At 37.3% G+C, this 25,627-nt stretch overlaps 2 long non-coding RNA genes across 3 annotated transcripts in view; one reads left to right on the top strand and one right to left on the bottom strand.

Moving 5' to 3' along the window:
- The first annotated feature begins 417 nt into the window (after window positions 1-417).
- The window catches only part of LOC141363413 (uncharacterized), a 418,471-nt gene continuing 393,261 nt past the window's right edge, over window positions 418-25,627 (top strand). The window contains exon 1 of the long non-coding RNA XR_012368918.1: window positions 418-571. This is a non-coding gene — a long non-coding RNA (uncharacterized lncRNA). The remainder of the gene's footprint in view (window positions 572-25,627) is intronic.
- Window positions 7,055-11,087, bottom strand: LOC129453659 (uncharacterized). 2 transcript variants are annotated; one of them, XR_012368893.1, is made up of 6 exons: window positions 10,964-11,087; window positions 9,622-9,709; window positions 9,440-9,548; window positions 9,256-9,350; window positions 7,790-7,935; window positions 7,055-7,669 (listed from the first exon to the last, which is right to left on the bottom strand). It is a non-coding gene; the product is annotated as an uncharacterized lncRNA (long non-coding RNA). The 2 variants fall into 2 exon arrangements; XR_012368894.1 differs by having other exon boundaries at window positions 7,790-7,931; window positions 10,964-11,078.

Below are 25,627 nucleotides of genomic sequence, written 5' to 3'. Positions count from 1 at the left end.
TAAAAAATACCAGTGATGAGTTGTTTCAGCCCATGGTTGGGTAGCAAGAACCCAACATTGAGTGTTTTTTTTTTGCTCATTGAGAATTTTTACCCAGCATGGGTAACAACCATAGACTGTCAAAAAAGAGTTGGCCTCCCTCCAAAGCCAAAAATGTCCGACCATGGTCGCTGCCATGTTACGTAAAGCCGAGGCATGTGCAGAAGGAATCGTCAGTGGAGCCAGAGGTGGAGCGGCTGTATCAAATTTCCGCCCAAACGCGCGCGACCAATTTAACCACACCAATCATAACGACACGCCCAGTTTCTATAGCATCAAATTACTAGCTAAAATGAAACTTATCACAAAAATGAACACTTGAACATATATCAGCGTGATAATAACTACTTGAAAGAACCAAAACCATCTTTCGAAATCTTCTATTGGAAGTGTAAATAATTTTTTCATTTAGAACAGAGTCGCATTCGTTTGAATGGAGAGGGCGGGGTTTATGACTTGTACTGCAGCCAGCCACCAGGGGGCAATCAAAGAGCCAGAGGCTTCACTTTTCAAGACTTATGAGGCACACCCGGTGACAACCCACCATTTTTAAAGTGTGGTCTCAGATAAGACATTCAGGGACTAAAATAAGCCATGGGTTGAAAGAAATTAAACAAAACTGCACCAACAGAAATTGACAAATATTATATTTCATAATATTTCAAAAAGAGAATATGTCAGATTTTATCAATTATATTTTCTAGGTAAAGATTGGACACCTTAGTTTCTGTTTTAATTAAATACATTTTTTGACATTACTTGACATGAATAGATCACACATTATGAGTTAAAAGAAAAAAAGAAAAATCTATTCCAGAGGCCAAATGCTGCCCCTTAATAGAAAGGTAATTTTCTGTCAGTATCCAAGGTACTAAAGACTATTCATTTAATATTAGTAGGTACCTTCACCATGACTGAGCACAATTATAATCTCTATTGAAGAACTTTGTAATAAACGGTCTCTATAGAGTCCCAGTTGGTCTGGTTTAGTTATTGGTCTGGGACAGGGTCTTAGATGGCCTAGGGTCAATATTACATCCTGTAAAAACTACACTTTTAATACGGACAAACCTAACTGTTGGTTTATATTAACCTAGTGAAATGTCAATATTTGACCCAACTATGGGTCAAAACAACACTGCATTTATACCCAGCGGTGTTTAAAAGGGTTGTAAAAATAACCCTAATGTTTTTTTCTTTTATTGCTTTTATTAACTCAATTACTCATCAATCAAAAAAAAAAAAAAAATTGGAATTTTAGTATTAACGAAATTCTGAATCATAAACCTTAAAAGGGTCATATTATGAGATTTTAGACGTAAAATAAGTCTTCGGTGTTAACTGTGCATGTGAAGTTTTAGCTCAGCGTGGTAAAATTGCCATTTTGTCAGTGCGAGCAAAAATGTGCTGTTTTTGGGTGTGTCCTTTAAAATACAAATAAGCTGATGAAATGCAAACACTCAACATCACCATGATGGTGGTTTGTTAAAATTAAAACGCAATTATGCTGTCAAAAAAAATTTCTCTGCACTAAATGGCAGTGCCGTAATTGGATTGTGCAGATTAAGGGGCAGTATTATTGTAATAGGACTTGCTACCTACGTCACAAAACAGGCGAAATCTGGATGACCAAATTTTTCACATGCTTGCAGAGAATAAATTACCAAAACTAAGTTACTGGGTTGTCCTTTTTTCACATTTTCTAGGTTGATAGAAGCACTGGGGACCCAATTATAGCCAAAATAATTACGTGGAAATGTTCACGCTATGACCCCTTTAAACCATCCCGCATAGCAATTTCGTACACAACATAAACATCACCTAACATGCAAGTCAATTAATAAACTTCTATATACGCTTACCAACATTTCAAACTTGGCCGCACAAGCCAAACACCCACTCAGTAATGCCATGACTTAAGATAACACACCGCTTAAACAGAAGAGTCCTCCAGAGTCCACTTGGTTAGCATATAGATTGCCTGCATGACTGCTCATCCTATAGAACGTAACGTATAGTGAGGTATGTGCCGAAGCAGCCGGCCCACTATAACATTAATCTCCATTAAGTCAATGGTAATCCTGCACAAGTCATACAGACTTAAAGCAAGGTTTGCTGTGGGGGCAAAGTTATCTTCAAGTGAAAATGATGGCTGTGAAACTGTAAATGCAAAACAGCGCCAGAGAGATACAGTACTGTGTTCTTAAAGTGTCTGTGGCTGAGAGCACAGCGTAATGATGAAATAAATGTAACCAAATGGGGATTTTTTAGATGGCATGTGAATATGAGTTTGCAAACTGTAAAATAACGGAGCACTTGACTGTTTGCCATGCACGCGCACAGACATTTATCAATATTTTTAATGGCATATACTCAAGAAAAGTATGTGTATTATGGGGCGGTTTCCCGGATAGGGTTTCGGTTAATCCAGGACTAGGTCTTATTTACTGTACATTAGGTCATTTAATAAGTTTTTACAAACATACCTTACAAAAAAAACACTACAGGTTTGCATCTTAAGACAAAACCATGTCACCGATTTATGTTAAAATCAGTCAGTACAAGGTGTTTTTAAATTAAATCAGCTCAAACATGCACTTTAGTCTGGGACTAGGATAAGCCCTGTCTGGGAAACCACTCCTATGGTTTAATATTTAACATCCACACTTCTCCACAGAAATAGCTAGCCTATAAAAACTTTATATGCCTATGGTGGCATTTAAATCTCTGAAAATTAGGGGTCTCCTCGGGTTCCTAGAAATGTACCTGACCTAAAATGACCCGAATCACTTTTTACCTGACATAAATAAATCTTTTTGTTTTTTTTAGAAAGACCTGGCCTGAGAAAAACTCATGAAAATTTGAGCCGACCCCAGTAGCAATTTTTTTTACCCGGCTGTACTCAATTGTAAATGGCACCGACATGTGTGCAGTCTGCAGCCCCGCACGCACTGGTCAGACAGAAAGATACCCTGGTGGCCTTGCATCCAATTTGGCCCGCTCTGCTTCTCCATTTATTTTCCTTTATTATCTAAAGCCGACCAAGGTAACCGCAAAAATTTGTATTAAAAAAATGATTGACTAAAATTATCCTATTGCCAGCCAAAAAGATGTCGCAATCACTCTTGGCAAACAGAGGAGGGGTTGGAAAATGCACACATGCAAGTTCGGATGGACCCGTGAAGACCTCTACTGATAATCAAATTCTAATTCAAACCTGGAAAAAAAGTTTTAGGATTTAAAAAATTTACAACAAGGAAATTACATAAAAAAAGAAGTTTAACACTTTCCTCGCCAGTTTAAAAAAAAAACAATAGCAATTTTTCATGATTTTAACAAAAGTTTAATGTCTTCCAGAAAATGTTCTTCTTTAAATATATAAACAAACAGTATACTGTATCAATTGAAAGAAAAAAAAGTTTCATCCTACCTTCATTTGTTCTTTTATCACCTTTCAAATATGAACTTATTTCTTCAAAAATACTACATTTTAAGCAAAAAGCTGAGATAATTTCATTTTTGTAAAGGACTTTTTATAGAGATCAGATTCAGAGCGATCTTCAAAACCTACACGGACATACAGCTGTTTGCTCTAGGGCGATACTTCCGGGTTTCTAAGTTGCGGAAGCCACCTGGTAGATAATAGCGGTATTACGGATTGCTGGAAATACTCGTCATTTCCATGAAAGCGTTTTCTCTTAATTGACGAGTTATCTGGTCAATGGCGGGGAAAGAGTTAAAGGAATATATTAGTCCAGAAAAGGAAAAGATCTCATAATTTATTCATGCTCGTGCCATTACAACCGTAAATGACTGCCTTTCTTCAGTTGAACACAAACACATGATCTTATATTAAAATATCATCACATTATTTTATATGGTACACAAAATGTCAAAAGCACATAAAACCATTATTAAAGTAATCCAAATGACTTATGAATATATGATAGGTTTGTAAGACAAAATTGGCCTTATTAACCAAATAATATGCTGCATATCCACATTAACATACAGAGCATACTAGTAAGTTCAGATATGGTGGCACATCAGTAGTTTCAGCCTCAGACGTCACGCCCACAAAATGTTGGCTGAACGTCTGATGTATATCGTACACTTTTCTGGAAACCCTGGGGGTATGTCGAAGTCGTCTTTGATTGGTTGAAATATACCGAATTTCCAGGAGACGCGAGTGTCGCGATTAATTTCGGTCCCTGGAAAACAAAGCTCTGGCGTTCCATTGAGGAAGAGAATCATGTCGTGTTCACGTGGATAATAATGACCAGTTAATATGATCAGCTAAACGTTGGATTCTCAAAAATATGCAAAGTTCGCGGCATAGACTCTCTTAAAGAAATCCAAGAGTTTTCCTTAAGGCAGTTAGTGGAGTCAAAAAGTTTGGTTCTCCTGAATTGCTTGTAGGTGTTAAAAAGTGGAGAGATGCTTGAAACAGATGTTTACCTTGTGTGTCTCATTGGTGTGGATATTGATGAAGTGCATAACGTTGTTCTATGGTGAGTAATGTTGTTTATTTAGATGCTATTTGGTTACGGCTGGTTATTTCAATAACTAACTTGTTGCCAGCCGACTCGTTATTGCGGGGAGTCCGAAACGTGACGCTAGACGAAACAAACTGTGATTGGTTGTTTGACATGTCAGTCAAACAGCCTTGTGGGCGGGCTTTGTCCAGAAAAAGCAGCGAAAAATACCAAGGTCTGGCTAAGCAAGACTAGCACATCAGTAACATTGAATCTTATTGGTTTTTGCTTGACATATGACAAAAACACATATGACAACGTGCACAAGTCAAGAACCAACGAGATTCACCGTTATCGATGTGTTGCCATATTTAAACGTATCACTCAGATTCATTTTTTTACAATACATTTTGGTCACTGGGATTAGATTATTTTATTTCTTAAAGGAATAGTCTACTCATTTTCAATATTAAAATATGTTATTACCTTAACTAAGAATTGTTGATACATCCCTCTATCATCTGTGTGCGCTGCGACGCTTCGATAGCATTTAGCTTAGCCCCACTCATTCAATGGTACCATTTAGAGATAAAGTTAGAAGTGACCAAACACAGCAACGTTTTTCCCATTTAAGACGAGTAGTTATACGAGCAAGTTTGGTGGTACAAAATAAAACGTAGTGCTTTTCTAAGCGGATTTAAAAGAGGAGCTACATTTTATGGCGTAATAGCACTTTTGGGAGTACTTCGACTCAGCGCAGTAACACCCTCCCTCTCCCATTATGAGAGGGAGAAGGGGAGCGGACTTTTCAGGCGAGTCGAAGTACTCCCAAAAGTGCTATTACTCCATAAAATATAGTTCCTCTTTTAAATCCGCTTAGAAAAGCGCTACAATTTATTTTGTACCACCAAACTTGCTCGTATAACTACTCGTCTTAAATAGGAAAAACGTTGATGTGTTTGGTCACTTCTAACTTTATCTCTAAATGGTACCATTAAATGAATGGGGCGAAGCTAAATGCTATCGAAGCGTCGCAGCGCGCTCCAGCGCTTACGTGCACACACACATGATAGAGGGATGTATCAACAATTCTTAGTTAAGGTAATAACATATTTTAATATTGAAAATGAGTAGACTATTCCTTTAAGGTTTTAAAGAGCAGTCCCGGTTCGGCCTCGAATCAAAATAATTCTCAGGTGAACAAAGAGAAAGACAGCAAAGAATGAAGAACAGTGCTAAAGGAGAGAGGAGGAAAACAGCATCTTTTCATAGAGTTGGGGGCCACTTGAGATGCACACAAGGGCTGTTCAGAGGCACCGCGATCAGTATTCAAAGGCAAGAGTCAGGCCGCAATATTCACTCGCCCAGCTAGTTGTTTATTGCGCTCTCATTTGCAATACCGTGCGTGTCAATTGATGCGCTATGATGCTTCGGATTACTTTTTCCTTCTCTCCTTCAACCCCGCAGTTCATCTTTCTCTCTCTCGCTCACTCGCTCTCTGTCTTTGGCATCTCTGGAGAGCTCAGTGCCGTCTAATGAGTTCAGCTCCTGGACCTGTCTGGTCATTCTGTATCACACTTCATAGATTGTCACATCATAAAGATGAGGCGTGGAGCTGAGCGTATCAGTGGGTGGAAGTGGGTTCTGTGAATCACGATACTGTGAATCATGCCTTAATTTTCACCTGCTAGTGAGCTTTTTAACCCCTTATGGTCACTGCAAGAAATACTTGTAGATGCATTGTGTAACTTAAAAATAGTGCTGGGCAAAGATTAATTGCGATTAATCGCATACAAAATAAAAGTGATTATTGGTATAATATATGAGTGTGTGCTGTGTCAAATTATTATGTATAAATATATACACACACACACACATTCATGTATGTATTTAAGAAACATTTACATGTTTATATATATTTATTTATATTTTTATATAATTAAATAAATATAAATATAATATAATATAAAATATAATTAAATATAAATTTAAAAAATATATATATAAATAAAACAATTCTGAAATGAATATATGAATGTGTGTGTGGTTAAATATACATAATAATTAGACACAGTACACGCACATATATTATGCAAAAAAAAATCACTTTTTTATCGCGATTAATCTTTGCCCAGCACTACTTAAAAATAAACAAAAATCAAGTACACAAAGAGTCCGTGTTGAGAGCAGTCTCTTTACTTTACCCTGATAAGCAACTGTACACAGCAAAACCACCAGTGTTAATTTAACTCTATGAGAGTTGATTTCAACACTATACCAGTGTTTATATAATTCTCACTGCCCAGAGTTAAAATAACACTCCAACTAGTGTTAAAGATTTTACTCCACCTTGGTGTTGATCATTTTACTCTGATAGTGTTAAAGAATTAACTCCAAACACTGCCTTTAAAACACCCATTAGAGTTAATTACACTTAAGTAGAGTCAATATTAAAACACTGATAGAGAGTTACTTGAACACTGAAAATAGTACTTCATCATACATCTTATTAATGACAACAAGAATTAAATTAAGCAAAGTTATTGACCACAAATTTATTTAACAAATTTATTTGACATTATTAAATATTTATAAAAAAATAAAGTTTCACTTGTGAACTTTTTCAAAATTTTCAGAGAGTGGTTATGTATACAGTCCTTTCAATTTTGCCAAGGAGTTTAAACAAAACTGGAAAAGTGTTTTAAAATCCATGTCTGACACACATCTAGGGCAAATCACAGCAAATCTTTCACTAAACATTCTGTAAAACAATACATCACAAAAGTAATCACAATTTTCTTCAGCACATATTAATTAGAAATTTGGGCAAGGATAAAATGCATGCTGAAACCGTAAATGAGATACTAGTTACAGCTAGTTAAAAAAAGTTTGCTCTCAGCTCTCAATCTCTAGTTTTCCCAACATGTAAACTGTTGTTTGATTTAATTAGTTAAAGTAAAGGAGTCCATCATCATACATTACATTAAAAACAAAGTCAAATGCTAATAAAAGGGAGCCTTCCGACTGACGGGGTGAGATTCTTATCAAAAGCCACGTCAAAGTTCTCAAATCTGGCCGCAGATCCTGCTAACCGCAGTAAGGTACGGTTGTCATCCTACTCGTTGCTGAAGATGTTCTTCAAGGCTGGTACAAGACTATAAAAGATAAAGAACAACAGTTATTATATTAGACCTATACATCTGCATAACATTGAGAAAATCATTAGAAGTACAGAGCCACACAGACAGATTTAGAAAGCAGGCTCTCCTACTTACCTTATGATACACCACAAGCCTGCTCACTGCAAATCTGATGCACTGATTCCGTTGAGGTGATGGTGGAAGGAGATGGAGCAGTAAAGGCAGTGTTGCCATGTCACTATCACAGTCTATGCTCTCACTGGTTCCTTGTAGGAGTCTTCCTTAAACAACATAAACAGACATGTCACAATACTGTACAATTAGGGCTGTGCAAAAATATCGATACAGCTAACTATCGTGATAGTTGGCTGTATTGAAAGTGTATCGATATTTAGATCGCTACTATTGATATTTTAAAACCAATCAAATTCTTCTGTGTGCGTCAAACGACCTCCTCTGCCGCTGCTGTAGTTGTCACTGTCCAGTTGTCTGCCATATACGGCCAATGTCTCAGAAGTTAGAGGGAGTGAGAAAATGGCAGAAAATTTAAAAACACCTGCAGCTTTCAAAGAGCTGCAGGTGTTCAGTTCTATTTTTTTTACATTTTTGATTAAAAAAAAAGAAAAAGTATTGCAATGTATCACAACATGCAACGCATTGTATCGTGATACGTATCGTATCGGGAGGCCCTTGCCAATACCCAGCCCTATGTACAATACATAATAGAGGTCGACCGATTTTTGGCATATTTTTAAAAATCGGCTTTGGCCGATTTTGCTGCAAAATTAGGCCGAATAATAGACAGGCGCATCGGCGGGCACCTAAGCATTGTTGTAGAACTCGTGACGCTGCCTCTTGCTGCAAGCAGATAGCTCCCGTGTGTGTGCAGCCGTGCCTTGTTCACAAACAACTTTAGTAAACGATGGCAGGACAAGACATCACTGTCAGCACAATCAGTCACTTATAGCGCCTCAGAAATGATAATGTAAATGTGTTTAGAAAGATTTGCCCTAAATAACAGTCTCAACTAAAAAACATAGACATTTACTATGTTAACTTTATGATGAATAAATAATTTATCAGGTCTACCATATAAGGATTTTATCCTACAAAGCAATAAAAGTCATGGAAAAAAACTGATCAAAGATGACAGCAGAGTGTCAGGTAATATCTGTGTCTGATAAATGCATGGTGCAGAGGAGCTTGTAAAACTCTTCAGAAAGACCAGTCATAATTTTTTTTAATACTTTGCCTTAAATAGTGACATTTTTACATTTAAAATATCTGCTAATGATGAGAAAATTTTGATTATTATGTACATGTAGAAAATCAGCCAAACATATCGGCCATCGGCTGCCCTGATTTCTAAACATCGGCCAGAGAAAAAGCCATATCTGTCGACCTCTAATACATAAGATGACAGACACATTTCAATTTGACAAATGAATAAAGATTTTGAAAGTCATCATTTATGAAAGCATGTATTTTGACAAATTAAAATAATGAAGTGCATTTACCAATATGTGCAAGTAATATTTGCTTGTTACTTCTTCACACACATTTAATTATGCATAGTGAAAATACTATGTGTACTCTTTTACCTCGGTCATGGAGTCATCTGTTGTCTTAGATTTCTTGGAACGACTTTGGTCAAGTTCAGATGGTAAATGACAGTGGCAGAAGCTGCTTGTTGCATCTGGTGAAAAAAATTCATGACAAACACACAAAAACTGAAAAATAAACCTAAATCAGTTTTATAAAACAAAGATAATCATCACACTGTACCTTCATTTTGTCCTCTAGCAGTAAGCAGCACATCTTGCAGAATGTCTTTTTTCGATTTCAGTGTCATCAACAATGCATACATTAGTCCACAGTCAGTTTAGCTTACCACCTATGACAAAACACAAATTGCATTTTATATATGTAAGGAAGCAACAAATAAATGAACAGTGAAAAAAAATCACCTTCACTAATGAGCAAAAATAAATCAATCCTGCAGTTTGATACATTTCCTGGAGCCCCGATAACCAACTTCAGCAGCATGTTCCAAACCTGAAATAGTGATTGAATAAAAAACTTTGTATTATCAAACAAAATGTACTATAACATTAAATATGAAAATGTTTTTCATAAAGTTATTGCATCTTATTATAAAGTAATTTAACAAAAATATATGCAATAAAAAAACTGTGGCTTAGGTGAGTGACTTGGTTAACAAAAACTATTCAGGACAGGTTTTAGTACATTGATGATGAGTGTTCTTTTAATGTATTCCAATAAATCCACCTTTAAAGACCTTAACGCGCTTACGTGCAGATTTCTTAATTTTCTACCTTCTGTAAAGTTGTGCATTCAAATCGCGCGTAGTCATACGTAGATCAGACGCGCGTGAACAGATTTGAACGTGGTTCAACCAATCAAATCTAATTCCAGCTATCCGTCACTATTAGGGCGAATTCCAATCGTATGCCCCACTCCCTTCAAAGTGCAGACATACTCGTGTGTGAACTCTGAAAGAAGCAGCACACATTTAAAATGCTACATTTTAAGACAAGTTACATTAGGCGAAAAAACGAGCAAATCATTTTCTCTCACGAAGTGAATGACGCAGCCATTTACCACAAACAAGCAGAAATAACTGACATTCACAATTTAATTACATTTAAACAGCGAAAATAACCACCAAAGTCTAATTTATTAACAGTCTAAAATGAAGATATTGTGACATGTACAATTAAGGAGTTAGTGATAAAGGTTGAATATCACAAACACCTGCATTGCATCATGTTTCTCTGCCCACATTGCTTGACTCACACCATAATCTGAAACCACCACCCTGAACGTAAAAGAACTGCACTAACTTAACTGTTTAAATGTACCCGCAAATACAAAATTAGCTATTTTTGCGTTGTTTTGCAAATACGTCGAGCACATACAGACTTATAGATTTTATTAATTATGTAATGTTAGACAAATTGTAGTATAAGTTACATCAATACAAAATTAAGAAAGCACATTTAATAACGTTAGTCCCTTAATAATAATAATTGGTTAACGTTACATATTTGTCCAAAATCACTCAAAAATTAAACTCATTGCATTATTTAAACAAAACTGCACCGTCATGAGGTAACGTTAAACCGATTAAACAACGTCAGCCAATTATAAATTGAAATTCAGTTCAGTTCAATTTTAAAGATTTCCTTGTGGTCACCCACCAAAATATTCACGATTTAACAAACCTACACGGATTATTTGCAGTTTATTATACATTTATCACCATCATATTTAACTTATTTGACTTACCTCAGTAACGTGAGTCCAGGTCGGTCGATGCTGAGTAACTGACTTTCCCGCTTCAGAAAGAAGGGGCGTGGCGTGAATCTTAACTCCCCGCAAACGTTATTATTGGAACACTGGAAAGCAACACCCTTGTGGAAGTTTCTGACACTGTGAGTGATGATAAATTATAAACGAACACTACAACTAACACCTGACCACTCTAGAGTAGCGAACTCTGTAAAATCAACACTGGTGGTTTTGCTGTGTAAGCTTACAATATTAATTTCATCATTTCTGCTAGAAATGTCACTTGTTTTTTAATTCTCATAAAGATAGGTGCGAAAATAACCTATAGTTTTACGTCTCAAACAGAGATGGCGGCAGAGAAGCAAAAAGTTACGAACTGCAGCTTGCTTAAAGTCGCAATGAAATTGAAATGAAAAACTATATATATATTTTTAATATTGTGGGATTATTAACAAATGACTTATCTGTGAGCTTCATTATTTTTTTAAAATTCGTGTGTGCTCATAATCTTTAATCAAAAATGTAAATCTCCTCCCCTCCTCAAAACGATCTCTCTTCACTTCCTGTCAAAAGTATGGCAGGTGGGCGGGGTCCGGGAGAGGATCGCAGCGATAAGCAATTAGCAACACGACCCAACTTCAAACGATCCAATCAGATCTCGATGGACAAATTAGGTGTGTTCGACTTCATGCGGCGCTGCGCAGACCGATCGGCGGCTGACTTGAAGCAGTGCATTTTGGTTAGTACTTTTGTCCGACTTCAGCTGGCGCTGCAGGCACGTGACTGTGTCATATGGTTTTTAAGTACCGCGAGAGCGTTTCGAGAGTAGCCGGCTAGCTCAGCCGGTGCAGCTTCTCCAGAGCGGCTGCCCGGAGTTGTGATGACGTAACAGCTTTACTTGATTGGTCGCCTCATTGATGATAACGATCACGTGCGTTTCAAGTTTAATCCAACCTTTAGTTTCACTAATAAACATTATAATTTCATGTTTTAAAACAGGAAAAACCACTTTAATATCCTTAAATATGTTATATTGTGTCGTGTAATAAAATAAAAATGAAAATAACATACTCTATTGGTATTTTAATAATATATGCTTGTTTCCCGTTATTTTTGGGTATACTGTATAAGCAGCAATTAAAATATTCGATATAAAATGTTTCTGGTTGCAACTTTTTATTAAAAGGTTTGTTTTTATCAAATTCAGCATCTAAGTCACTTCATTTGCGATTACAAACAAGGAAACACGGCGCACACGTCACTACGGCAAGCAGCAGGTGTCCGGCTTGACGGCTCCGTCTTCAGTTCCTCCCTCGACTGCAAGCGGCAAACCTCGCCGATCGGTCTGCGCAGCGCCAGATGATCTCGAACACACCTATTCAAATCCAGCCCTGCCTTATTTCATCTCAAAAGCCGTTTCATTCGGATATACGTCACCACGGGGAAAATAAGGCAATCGCTACTTCCGTTTCATGGCGACTTTAACATGCCAATTAACGGCACCAAACTAACATCTACTGATCAGTTGAGAGTCTGAGATGATTCAAACACACACTCACCATCAAAGTATATTTGCATGCAAAACTGCAGACTACTTACACATAATCCAGCAAGTCAACTCTGATTGGCTGACCTAACGTATCATCTATAAGCATTAAGTATTCCACCCCACAACATTTGTGCCGCTAAAGCAATGCGCTACCAAAGGAGTTATGGGAATTATCATGCTTCTAGTCCCCCGACAACTGATTTAACTAGCACACTATTTAACAAGCGCTTGTTTCATAGCATTAATCGTGTCATCCGGCCTCGAGCGGCATCACTGAGGATACCCGACTAGAGTGCTGAAATATTCACGCGTGCTCTCTGCCATCCGTATTGGTCCGACTTGCTGTTCTATAGGCTAGCATAATGTATACATTAAGAGTGGCAGAGAGAAAGAAAACAGCTAGGAAAGAAGTCATGAGCTCACCCAGCCAAGGGAACAGCGGGTTGCCATAGAAATTAGAGGTAGAGAGAAAGAGAGAGAGAGCGGGAGGGAGTTACCCATAGCAACAGAAGCTTCAAAATAGAAGTGCAGTGTCCTGCTCAGGCAAGCAGAGCGGACTGCAGCATTTTTTGGGAAATTTTCTCCTACCACATTCTTCAATGAATCATTCTTTCCTCACTGCCGAGGATGAAGAAGTGGGAGAGGGTGAGAGGTAGAGATGGAGAATTCATCAAAAATCTCACAATCTTATCCTGTGTTTGCCAATCCTTCTCTAGTTCGCTTTTTCTCTCTACTTCCTGTCTGTATCTTAATGAAAATACTATAGCAGCACTACAGTAAAGTGATGGTGTCAGATTTATCTAAAACAACTTGCACAAAGTGCAAGTGTGTGTGATCCCTGGAGATTAAACCGGCAACCTTTGTTAACTCAAAGCTCTACCAAAGTGAGCTACAGGAACACGGGATGGTGACACCATTGTATTTTGATTTAAGGTAAAAAATAACATAAAAGTTGGTGTTATAGATGCACAAATGTTTTTTTTACTTAAAATATTTGACACAGAGTAGGCCTATTACACTGTACTGTGTTCAAATCTGCTTTCTGTAACTAACTGAATGTCTAAAACCAGGCTCACGGTATAGGATTTCCATTTTACCCCAACTTTCCCTCTCAAGAATAAGAGAAAAAATCAGGTCTTTGGCTGATTCACAGATCAAGTCGTTCCCCTCATGATGCTCATATGTAAATCAGGTCTGCTGTTTTAAATTGCGATGATTACGCTAGTACTTTCACAATGGTGAATGACAGAGCTTCAGAAATAGTGACAACAAAACAATTAAGCAGCTGTATGTTTCCTGTAGACAGCTGAGAAGGACAAATGACTTATAAAAGGTGAGAAAACATTCATACAAGAAACAAGGTGAAATCACTTCAGTTTTAAACATACGGTGTGGGTGTAGAAAGCCGCTAGCGTGGCTCGTGACTGCTCATCAGAGGGGCACAAATTCAAAATATGTGTATTGCTTGTGAACCATGTGCATCACGTGTTTTGTCAAAATAAGTGCCTGCTGCACACAAGTCAAAACCGTTCATGATAAAAGAGACGCTCAAGTTCACAAATACACGCAAGACACTCCCTTAACAGTAAACTCTGACTACGCATAAGATTATGTGAGTATCTGGCAAAGGCGAGCTTCACTTTTATCATAAACCCTTTAGACGCGTCTGCAGCAGGCACTTATTTTGACAAGACACGTAATGCACATATGATCACTCGACGCACAGGACACATGTTTTAAAATTACAAATCAAACACACAACGAGCTACATACATGTTGTGACGAACTTCGCATTGATATGTACACTAGATGTCGTCTTGAGGTTCTAAGCATGCGTCAAAACCGCTGCCATCTTGAAACGGGGGTCTTGCCATAGGAAGTAGCTAGGTAACGCTGCTATCTCCGCCTGTACTTTGAATTCATGGACAATGCCGGACATTTGTGCTGCGTATGGATGTTAGACCTACTAGCACTATGCATTGTAGTTAGAAAAAGTAGATTTTCATAATATCAAAACTTTAATCTTTTTCTGGACTCAATGCTAAATACATGTCTGACTGTTGGAACTGACAAAAAAAAACTAGAAAATTAATTTTTGGTGATTTTATTTCTGTAACACCATTGCCTACAATGACACTGATGCTGGGCTCCCCTGTTTCAAGATGGCGGCTCTATTTGACGCATTCGTTACAATGAACTGCCATAGCCAAGGCGACATTTAGTCTACATATCTATGGCATCGAGTGCCCTCGAAAAAAAGAAGTCACTGGTCACCACTGCTAAGTATTAAAAAATAGTGTAACAATGTTCATTTGTTTACATATGCTGGCCAGTGAGGTCATGTGATGTGCCCCCTTATGGCAAAATCCTAATAATATATTTTATGGTACATTCACAAGGGGGTTAACGCATCTCATTTATTTTGAATGGGTGACATCATGCATTGCCGAACTAAATTGTGGATCCATCAGCATCACGTCACTACCGTTGCGTTAGGCAAAAGTTAAATTTTAAACTAAAATTTCTAGTGTAAAGATCAGATCACCTTATGCAAATAACCTAGTGCAGACATTAGTCAGTTACCTTTAGACTGGAGAACAGAGGAGCATAAAAACGGAGGAAAAATGTATCATTGTTGTGGGTAACACTACTGTAGCTATACCAGCAATCGCTAGCTCAACCAAACCACCGCCCTTTAGCTGTCAAAACAAAAGGTCCCTCTTTGGGTTGTGTTGCGGTCCACTGGCTTATTCGCAGTTGTCACTGTTGTCAAGTGATTGGAATTTCTTTCATAGACATTGACCGCGTTTACGTGCACCCTAATAATGCGATTATAATGGGATTTTGTCAATACTGCGATTATACTTTACCTCATGTAAACGCAATAATTCGATAAAAATAATGCGATTAAGCTCATAATCGCACTAAGTATAATCGCATTAAAAGAGGTGGCGTACGCCGTTTATAATCGCAGTATGCGTCCATGTAAACGCTTTAATCGCATTTATACCGCACTAATTAAGTGCACGTGTGTTTTAGTCACGCACCTTAACCACAAATTCGTTTTAAACTTGACATTAGGAAGTTTTACGTGAACTCTGCCAACACGACTCGCTGTCAGCAGTCTGTCTTCATTCAGAAACAGCTCAAATAACATGACAGCAGTGTATAAAAGCTTTAAGGGACATTATAACGATAACGATATAACGATAAATATATTAGTGACCACATCATAATGATAACTTCATGCTAATTTGCTCAACGAGCGCGGCATTACCTAATATTGGATATTTCTTGTAATAAAAACTTTTTTGAAATTGTTTACATGTCACTGAATGTATGCTGTTCTTCTTGCATTTACACAGCGGGAAACCAGCAGATGTCCTCAACTCGCTGCGTTTCGCGTAACTAAACAATGAATGTAGTAGGTTAATATCTTACCTTTTGGCGTAGTCAGTGTGGTAGAAAAATTTCACAGCAACAACTGCATCAGCTCTGGATACCTGAGGTAATTTTATGTTATAACCTCAGCAATGAATGAGCTTTCTACTGCATTTTAAGTGCACATGCACTTCAAGTTCAAATAGATTTGATTGGCTGTCAATGGTTTATCGTTCATCATGTGCCAAAATCGCTATCGTTATAGTTGTTGTGTGAACTCTGCTATTATCGTTAATATAAAACGATTTTTAAAACTATATTTTTATATCATGTGAACGCCCTATACAGGCACTGTCATATTTATATCTTCATCACGGCACCGGATAATGAAATACATCTATAACAACGTGTTTGTCATTTAACGTAAGTAAATAAAACCGTGGACCATATATGTGAGTTCATCATTTGTGCTCTGCATTGGGCTATGTGTGAATAATCCGAAAATAAAAACTGCATGTAAACCGGAGTGAAGAGGTTAGCTCCAGTCATGTAAACATCTTACTGCGATTAAGACCTTACTCACATTATTGGAAATAATCGCATTATTGGTGTGCATGTAAACGTGGTCATTGTTCTTAGAAAAAATATTCAGTATTCAGGCGGGAGTGACCCAATTTTCAATTAAATTTTATTTATATATCACGTTTTACATTTATAACAAATAAGCAGAGCTGATAAGGTGCGGGTGATCTACTAACGCCTGATGCGCATGAGTTCAGCACCACAGACATCTCAGCGGAAAGTTTTGGATGTGAAATCCCAGCTAATGAAGCCATGGTACACAGAAAAGAACCAGAGGTTGTTATTTTAAAAAATTATAGTTTAGTAAATCTGGCCCTAAATCGCTAAGAATTCAGGCTCTTTTACAGTGTGTAACCACCAATACTATAACAACAGAAAAAACACTGAAACAGAAGGGCAGAAAATGATAAAAACTAGTTCTGGTTTAGTATAGCCTTCACCTTTGTTGTATTAAATTAAATTGTTGCATTCACACATGCAGAGTAGTTCATCTACTTGAAGCTGTCTTATTTTAAGCTTAACAAACAGTGGTTTGTTTTGTGTACGTTCCTAAGAAACTAGCAGTGGCATAAAAAAATAATGGGCATCTGTGCTAACACATTAAGCTCTCACTATTGTCTCCATGGGTAAGCTGTTATTAAATGTAGATCATCTTATAATCTATTTAACATATCTGTAACATGAAAGTTGTAGCATAATCTGCTCGTGGGCTTGTGATCGACTCCAATATAGAGCTTTCCAAAATAATAAAAAAATAAAAATACTGCAAAAATGTATTATTGTTATGTATGTGAGGTACAAATCGACGATTTACGTTTTGTATTGAAGCTCATATTTTAATGCCCACTCTGTAAGGCTATACACAGCAGTTATATACGCACACTAACAACACTAAAAAAGTAAACTCTCCTGCTATAAAGATGGTAATCGGTTTCAGGCCTCTCCATCCTCTTTATGCTATTCATTTAGCTTTGTGAATTCATAAAATATAGAAAGACAAGCATATTTTGGTGCAATCCACAGACTTTGATTTAAAGAAAAACTGTTACTTACAGCAGAACATTATTATGGGCTTTAAAGTCAGAAAGAACCAGAAGTGCCTGCGGTGGATGGCAGGGGACACATTCTTGTAGTACTTGAACATTCTGATATAGAATGCAGACAGAAAGTTGTTCAGAGGTTTTTTTTTCAAGAAAGTCTTTCAGAATTTCATCTGTTATTCTAAGAGGTTTAACTTCAAACGAGCACTGGGCTTTTGTGTCCAGAAATGTATTTAAAAGTGTACACTTTGAAAATAATACCAATAAATAAAAGACTCTTTGGGGGAATATTTATTTCAAATGAAAGGGACTGAAGATTTTGTAGACGGTTGTTGAAATAATTAATGTCAAGTACAAGACAAATTGAATGCGACAGGATTGAGCAAAATTTTGAATTTAAGAAATTCCTTTTTTATATGAACTGGAATTTGAATTGGAATTGGAATAGCGGGGAGAGAAGTATACAGCATAAAAAGTCATTTTATGCACATTTCTGAAGTGTGTTTTTTTCTACCTCCTTCAATTTGAATTTGATTTAAATTGAAGGAGGTAGGTATTCTGCATCATTTAAGCTACACAATTAAAATTAAATTTAGAAAACTGAATTGCACTCAAAAAGCAATGCGTCTACCCACATACAGACACAATTAAATAAAATGATGCATGGAAAACCCCAGATTCCAAGAAAGTTTCATGCATTGATATTCATTAATCTCATTCATGATGCATTACAAACTGCTTTAAAGGATTTCTTTCCAGAATGTATATTTTTTAACATGATAAAAATTGATGCAAAAATGTTGAAATAGATTCATATTCCAACAAAGACTCCAACATTTTTTATATATAGTAGGCTACCTTTTGAAATATTGCACTGTTTTAAAGCAGCTCCTTAAAGGTACAGTGTTTCAGCTTGCTACTTTCCCGGAAAAAAACTGAGCCCTGGAGGTGTTACACGGGCAAAGCGTGTCACGGGCAAGCAACACACACAAAACATTACCCCAATATCTCTGATTCCCTGTTCATGTTGTTCACATTACATGCATTTACACGAGTGCCAACAAAACACAGACATTTGATGCAGTTTTACTTACCGCCTGCGACTCATTACATGGTCCCGTTACAAGGGACCACCCCATTTCAAAAAATCCAGCTTTAAACAAATACACTTCCACAAGTCCACTACTACCCCGGATAAACAAACTATATTCACTGTTTTAATGCTCGGTTCATTGGGAAGCTGAACAAGCTTAATTTTCCCCCACAAACAAAAACACACTTTTTTGGTGATGTTGATTTCATGTCAGCTCTTGGTTGGTGTGTGCATACGCTATACTGGGTGAAGTACCCATATAAGGATTGTACCCATATACTAAAATTGCCCATAAAAGAAATGAAGCAAGATTGTTACGTATGAATCTCTCAGATTCGAAACAAACTTTCTGAAAATTGTACAAACCCTAGCCAAGTGCATTCAGCAAATAAATGCCCTGTCAAACATCCAACAGCTTTTTTGACACTTTGACTCTGTTTTGCATGAGGTATCCAACTTTTTAAAGGTGCAGTGTGTACATTTTAGCGGCATCACCTGGTGAGGTTGCGAATGGCAACCAACGACTCAGTCCACTGCTCACCCCTCGCTTTCAAAACGCTTAGAAAAGCTACGGTAGCCGCCACCGGAAAAACATGTCATCGTCCAACCCAGTCTCACCCCATGGCGTCAATATTTGACGACACTTGACCATGCGTCAATATGTTGACGCAGAGGGTATACCTTTCGCGTCATTTTTTGACGAACTGGGGACGTCAATACTATTAAGTCCGTTGCATTCTCTTTCCTATTTTCTTACCATTTTCTACCATTTTCGCGTCGGTTTAGGGTTAGATTTACATAATGACATCCCTACCCAAACCTTTCCCTAACCCCAATGCCAGGCGACAACTGTTTAATTTCGAGTACCTAATAGTATTGAAGGTATACCCTCCGCGTCAACATATTGACGCATGGTCAAGTGTCGTCAAATATTGACGCCATGGGTGTGAGACCGTGTTACATCGTAAGAGACAATTTAGTAAAAAAGTTTGTTCGTTAAGGGCTTCTGTAGAAACATGGCGGCACAAAATGGCGACTTCCACATAAGGGGACCCTCGTGTATGTAGATAAAAACGTCTCATTCTAAGGTAATAAAAACAAAACGGTTAATTATAAAAAGGTCTTTATACACCCCTTAAAATATAGTTTTGTATAATATTTTGCATTTCTGTCAAGAGATCCTTCTAAATATTACACACTGCATCTTTAACAAACTTAATTAGTCAGAATGCATGAAACAGACCCTTCCCCAGAAGAAAACATGGAAATAATTATAGAGATTAGAAAATTCTAATAAACATGACGTCTTTTTCTGCATTGGCAATGACGTAACCCAATGTGCTTTCATTTCTTAATTAAACCCCCAGTTGAATTATGCAATATGTGGTGCCAAATAATAGCATTGTTCTTAGTAACGCCTGCTATCGTCTGAGGTTTGTAGCTTTGAGTGACATTCAGGGAAACGAGGGTCCCGTACACATCTCATTCCTTCATCAAACATGCTGTGTTTAATCAACAATCTTTTATTAGTCATGTCTGTCTTTCCCTTATCCCGCTCGTGTAGGAACAGCGAAGGAAAATTGTGATTATTTCATAAATCTCTGAGCAGACGATTCAATTATTTGACTTCACTAAGCATGGCTTGTTCAGAGCAATCAAGATTAGGTTAATGTCCCGTCATCCTCACTGGCACAAAAGCAGCTAAGCCTGCTTTTTACTTTACAGTAATATTCCATTGTAATGTAAGAAAAGGGTACAAAATTGAATCATATTACGTTCGGTGAAATATAATTGATTTTCTGAAGTAATCTTTAGCAACACAAACAACTGAGAAAGACTTTAAAGTATAATATGAAGTAGAAATATGACACAGGACATTTTTTTTACCTTACATCTTCTCAAATGTGATCTGATACAGGAAACCATTACAATTTTATATAATCTGTATGTCCTTTGACCTATGACGTAATCAAAACAACCGTGAACGTAATTTGCGTATGCACTGTTTAACAAGTACAATTAAATCAATAGGCATATATTTCTTGATACATAAATCACTCAAAGAACCACCCAATTCATAGATTTCTAGTATTTTTTATTATATTCGCTTTTTTAAATGTGGTGGCTGCTTAATTTGCTTGGCCTCTCATAGTAAGGTGTCAATGGAAACCACACTTAAAGCTGCCGTCGGCAACTCTGGAGGATTGAGCAGTTTCCAAATGTTTACAATTTCATGTCCCTCCCCCACTACCTCCGAGCAACCTCCCTCATAGCTCGTTCTCGTCAGCGCGTGTGCAAAAGTATTATTGTGAACGCATACTTGGCAAGAATACTTAGATTACTTACATAACACTCCGAAATACAATCAATGGTTGATAAAGCACAATTACCTGTCGAGAAGAAATGTGGCAAGCTCTGCATCCAGCTTGAAATCTCGTAGATTCCTTTCAAATGCCGGTCCGATATTGATCCTAGTTTTAATATGGTCACAGTCGCTTTCTATCTTTGTTTCCTTCTTTTCATTGGTTGTTTTCCTAGCTCTAGTTGTTAACCGAGAAATCGGAAGTTTGTTACTGAAAGTTCTCTCCGCCATCACGCTGTTCAAACCAAAATGAATTAAGGCGGATGCACGTGATATTGTAACGCGCGCGAGGGGGATGGGGATCTGTGGCGCGTGCAGGTACTGTGATTGACAGGCAGATTTTACACAGCCCTGCCCTGATTGGACCAAATGAACCAGCCTGCGCTGATTGGACCAAATGAACCGGGAGCGGTGGATTTTTGCAAAACAAATAACAGGCTCCAGGTGGAGCTAGAAGCGCGGATTTTTTTCTTAAACAGTATAATTGATGTTGTTCTATCGGAGCATAGTGTTGGTTTCAGGGAATATGATCAAAAAATATGATAAAATAAGTTGCCGACCGCAGCTTTAAAATTCATCCATTCCTTTTCGTCTACTTTTTTTGTGAATAACATGGATTCGGACATACTTCTCACCCCGTAGACTGATTTTTGCCTACTATATAGTATAGAAGTTGGCGTTTTTGGATGCAGTGACTGTCACTGAGAAAAAAACTTCCAATGAGGTCATAGTAAAATAGTTATGAATTGTAATTAGATTATGTTAGGCTAATGCCCACGGTGATTCAACCCCAAGTGAAACCAAAACAATGAAAAAGTGAATTGAAACTGTGTTCAATTTTGTGATTTTATGTTAACTTCAGTCTCATTTTATGCATCATTTGTTAAATCTAGATAACTTGTTCTCTAAATAGACAAAGCGCTTAGCTAATCATATCACAAAAAAACTAATGTGTTTCTATTGAAGCGTGCGTCTTAAAACAAGTTAACGTTTCAGTTGCCAAGTCTTAAATGAACCTTGAATATATCCAATATAGTATGGATGATAAAATAAAATGATGTTCTGTGGGAGGAGACTTGACTCCAAACAACAATACTAATAAGCACTTCAGCACCTTGAAGGGCATTGTGGGTAGAGCGGAGGCTGGAATCAAGACTGCAGCCGTTTCAATCAGTCTTGAATAGCCGTGGTTAGGTGGCATAAAAGCATGATATATCTGATATGTATCTGTAACACTATTTCATTCAACATAACACTCTTATTACATTAAATTCATGCAAACTCATCAGTTTTGCTTCAGGGTGTTGAGATCTACCCATGCTCCAATACATATGTATGTCATTTTCAAGTAAACCCAAAGGAAACAGATTAACTAGTTCAGGTTTAATCACTGTACCACATAAATGCAGCAGGAAAGTAGACTATCTGCAGCTGGATTGAGCACTTCTGTTAAACTGAACCTCTGTGGAATAACACAGCAAACTACAAAAAGTAGAAAATGAAACAGTTTCATTACTTTTGGGATTGTGCTTATGCACATGCATATCATTACGCCTTCAACAAATATAGTTTTTTTAGAAATACTCCTGCCTGAGTGCCTTTCAAGGTATGCACAAATGTGATTTTTGTGATTTTCCCATTTCTGTTAGCAGTTGCCGGCCTAGATCATTAATTTCTATAGGCTACCCTTCATGAAAGATCAGTATACTGTGTTTTGCATGCAGGTTTACTGTTTGTTAATCGGCTTGAAGGAACACACCGACTTTTTGGGACTTTAGCTTATTCGCTGTATCCCCCAAAGTTAGATAAGTCCATACCTACCCTTTTCATCGTCCTTCATCCTGAAATTTCGTCTGACGCATCCACAGCTAGCCTAGCTTAGCACAAAAACTGGAAGTAAATGGCTCCGGTTAGCATACTGCTCCCAATAAGTGACAAAATAACCCTAACTTTTTTCTATTTATATGAGACACAGCCATCTTTTAACAGTATACATAGTGGGAACTATATTCTCAGAAGGCGAAGCACTGCTACTTGGGCGGAGTGATTTGCTCTCAGCACTTGAGAAGCCCTGTGATGAGGAGCAGCGAGTCCACCCAAGTAGCAGTGCTTCGCCTTTGTATACTTATCTTCTGCTGTTGTAGCCCATCCGCCTTAAGGTTGTGCGCGTTGTGGCTTCACAAATGCTTTGCTGCATACCTCGGTTGTAACGAGTGGTTATTTCAGACAAAGTTGCTCTTCTATCAGCTTGAATCAGTCGGACCATTCTCCTCCGACCTCTAGCATCAACAAGGCATTTTCGCCCACAGGACTGCCGCAAACTGGATGTTTTTCCCTTTTCACACCATTCTTTGTAAACCCTAGAAATGGTTGTGTGTGAAAATCCCAGTAACTGAGCAGATTGTGAAATACTCAGACTGGCCCGTCTGGCAACAACAACCATGCCACGCTCAAAATTGCTTCTTTCCCATTCTAACATTCAGTTTTGAGTTCAGGAGATTGTCTTGAACACACCCCTAAATGAATTGAAGCAACTGCCATGTGATTGGTTGATTAGATAATTGCATTAATAAGAAATTGAACAGGTGTTTCTAATAATCCTTTAGGTGAGCGTAGAATTATATTTACATACTTTTTTATGATGATTACTTAACCAAAAATATTAAAATAATATAAATAGCAAAATAATAATGTATACATTTGTGGTATAAACACTGTTAACATACTACATAACATTTTAATTTTACTAAATAGATTATAAACTAGGAACTTTATGCTCTTTATTTTAATCAACTTTTAAGCCTATTAATGCATTTTAGTTTGATGCCTAATTTCTTAAAAAAAATCAGGTGAAAAATAAGAATTAATATGGATTCACGTGACTCAAGTATTTTAATTGGCATTATACAATTATGCACAAAATCTACAAAAACTACTAAAGTGAAGTTTTATTAAGGAAAACACAAACAATACTTGTGGTTTAGTGAAGTGGTATCCTTGAGCCTTTACAGCTACTGTTTACCTAACCATAGTAAAATAACACACTTCATTTGGTACTTTTTAAATCTCAAGGCTACTTACCATTATTTCTGTACTGCAGGCTTACATAAAAAGGCTTTTGAACATTCATTTAGGCCCTGAATCATTGTTACAAAAATAATATGGGTGATAAATTGAGTTTTCTGCACTCTTTTAATGATAATTCAGTAAGATATATATGAATGAGCACCTCGGCGTTCTCATGCTGGAATGGTGTATTGATGCATGGTTTCTAGCTTTTTTAAATTGAATGTTGTGTTGTGACCTCAGTGGGATAAGGAAAATTGCACTCCGTGTAATTGCGTGAGTGAATTTGGACATAACAATCAATACAAATATGTATATGAAATATTAATGCAGAAATGCTCTTTCTCAGATTAATTTATTGGGCAATTCTGGAATATTGCTCAGTGAGTAAAGGCGTATTGACTGTAGCTTTAAGCAGGCCTAGATTTATTTTAATGCAGCATTGTTATAAGTTGCATGTTCAGGCTTGAGTTGTGAAGAAATCTAGACCTGGAACATAATAATGGGATAACTTTGCCAAGGTTACCCGTAAGACAGTGGCCTTCAAGTCTTTGGTGAGTGATGGATCCTGGGTAATGGACTTTTAAATAGCCATCCCTTCCCACTCCACTGCTTTGCTTTGCTTTACTTTACCTTATCCCTGCCCAGTCCATCTTTTCTCTCTTCCTGTTCACAAAGATGTCCCTTACTCTGCCAAACGGGTTGACTTCTCACGCCCTCAAGAGCTCGGCTGAACAATCCGTCTGTCAGAATCCCATCCAAACAAACAAACCGATAGGCTCCAGCACAAGTCTGTTTGAAGTAATAGCCGGTCTTTAAAAGAACAGCTCAAATTCTTATCCTTTTTGTTGTTAAATATTTGCTCTCTATGGCATCTGAGAAATGTGCACACAAATTTGACAATAACTTCTGTATCCGCTAGTATGCAAGTATTTGAAGTATTCACAGCTGGTATGATAATCCTTCAATTAGCAAATGCTCTGGTTCATTGGCACGGTGCGCAGCGTGCCGTTTTACAATTTAAATACAGAAGGTCTGAAAAAAGAGAAACGTCATAAAAAATGATGAGAAAGCATTGCCTGTGCCTAAGATTTATAATGGGATGTTGTTAAAGTACATTTTATATCATGCAGGCTTAATATGCAAATGCTTTTGGGATGACATACTTTTAGTTTTGCTAGAATTGTATGATTTGTGCAATACATTTGATTAGGGGAGGTCTTAAAGGGATAGTTCATCCAAAAATGAAAATAATGTCATTAATGACTCACCCTCATGTCGTTCCAAACTCGTAAGACCTCCGTTTATCTTTGGAACAAAGTTTAAGATGTTTTAGATTTAGTCCGAGAGCTTGCTGACCCTTCATTGAAAATCTATGTACGGTATACTGTTCATGTCCAGAAAGGTAATAAAACATCATCAAAGTAGTCCGTGTGACATCAGTAGGTCAGTTAGAATGTGTTGAAGCATCAAAAATACATTTTAGTCCAAAAATAAAAAAAATAAGACTTTATTCAGCATTGTATTCTCTTCCGCGAGATTAAAGTCACGCAGTGACGCGGATGACGTATGACGAGGCTGACGTGTT

Source organism: Misgurnus anguillicaudatus, unplaced genomic scaffold (assembly GCF_027580225.2).
Source record: "Misgurnus anguillicaudatus unplaced genomic scaffold, ASM2758022v2 HiC_scaffold_34, whole genome shotgun sequence".
In the NCBI taxonomy this organism is placed as follows: domain Eukaryota; kingdom Metazoa; phylum Chordata; class Actinopteri; order Cypriniformes; family Cobitidae; genus Misgurnus; species Misgurnus anguillicaudatus.
The sequence above is the reverse complement of the archived record's forward strand: the minus strand, read 5'-3'. Positions and strand labels throughout refer to the sequence as shown.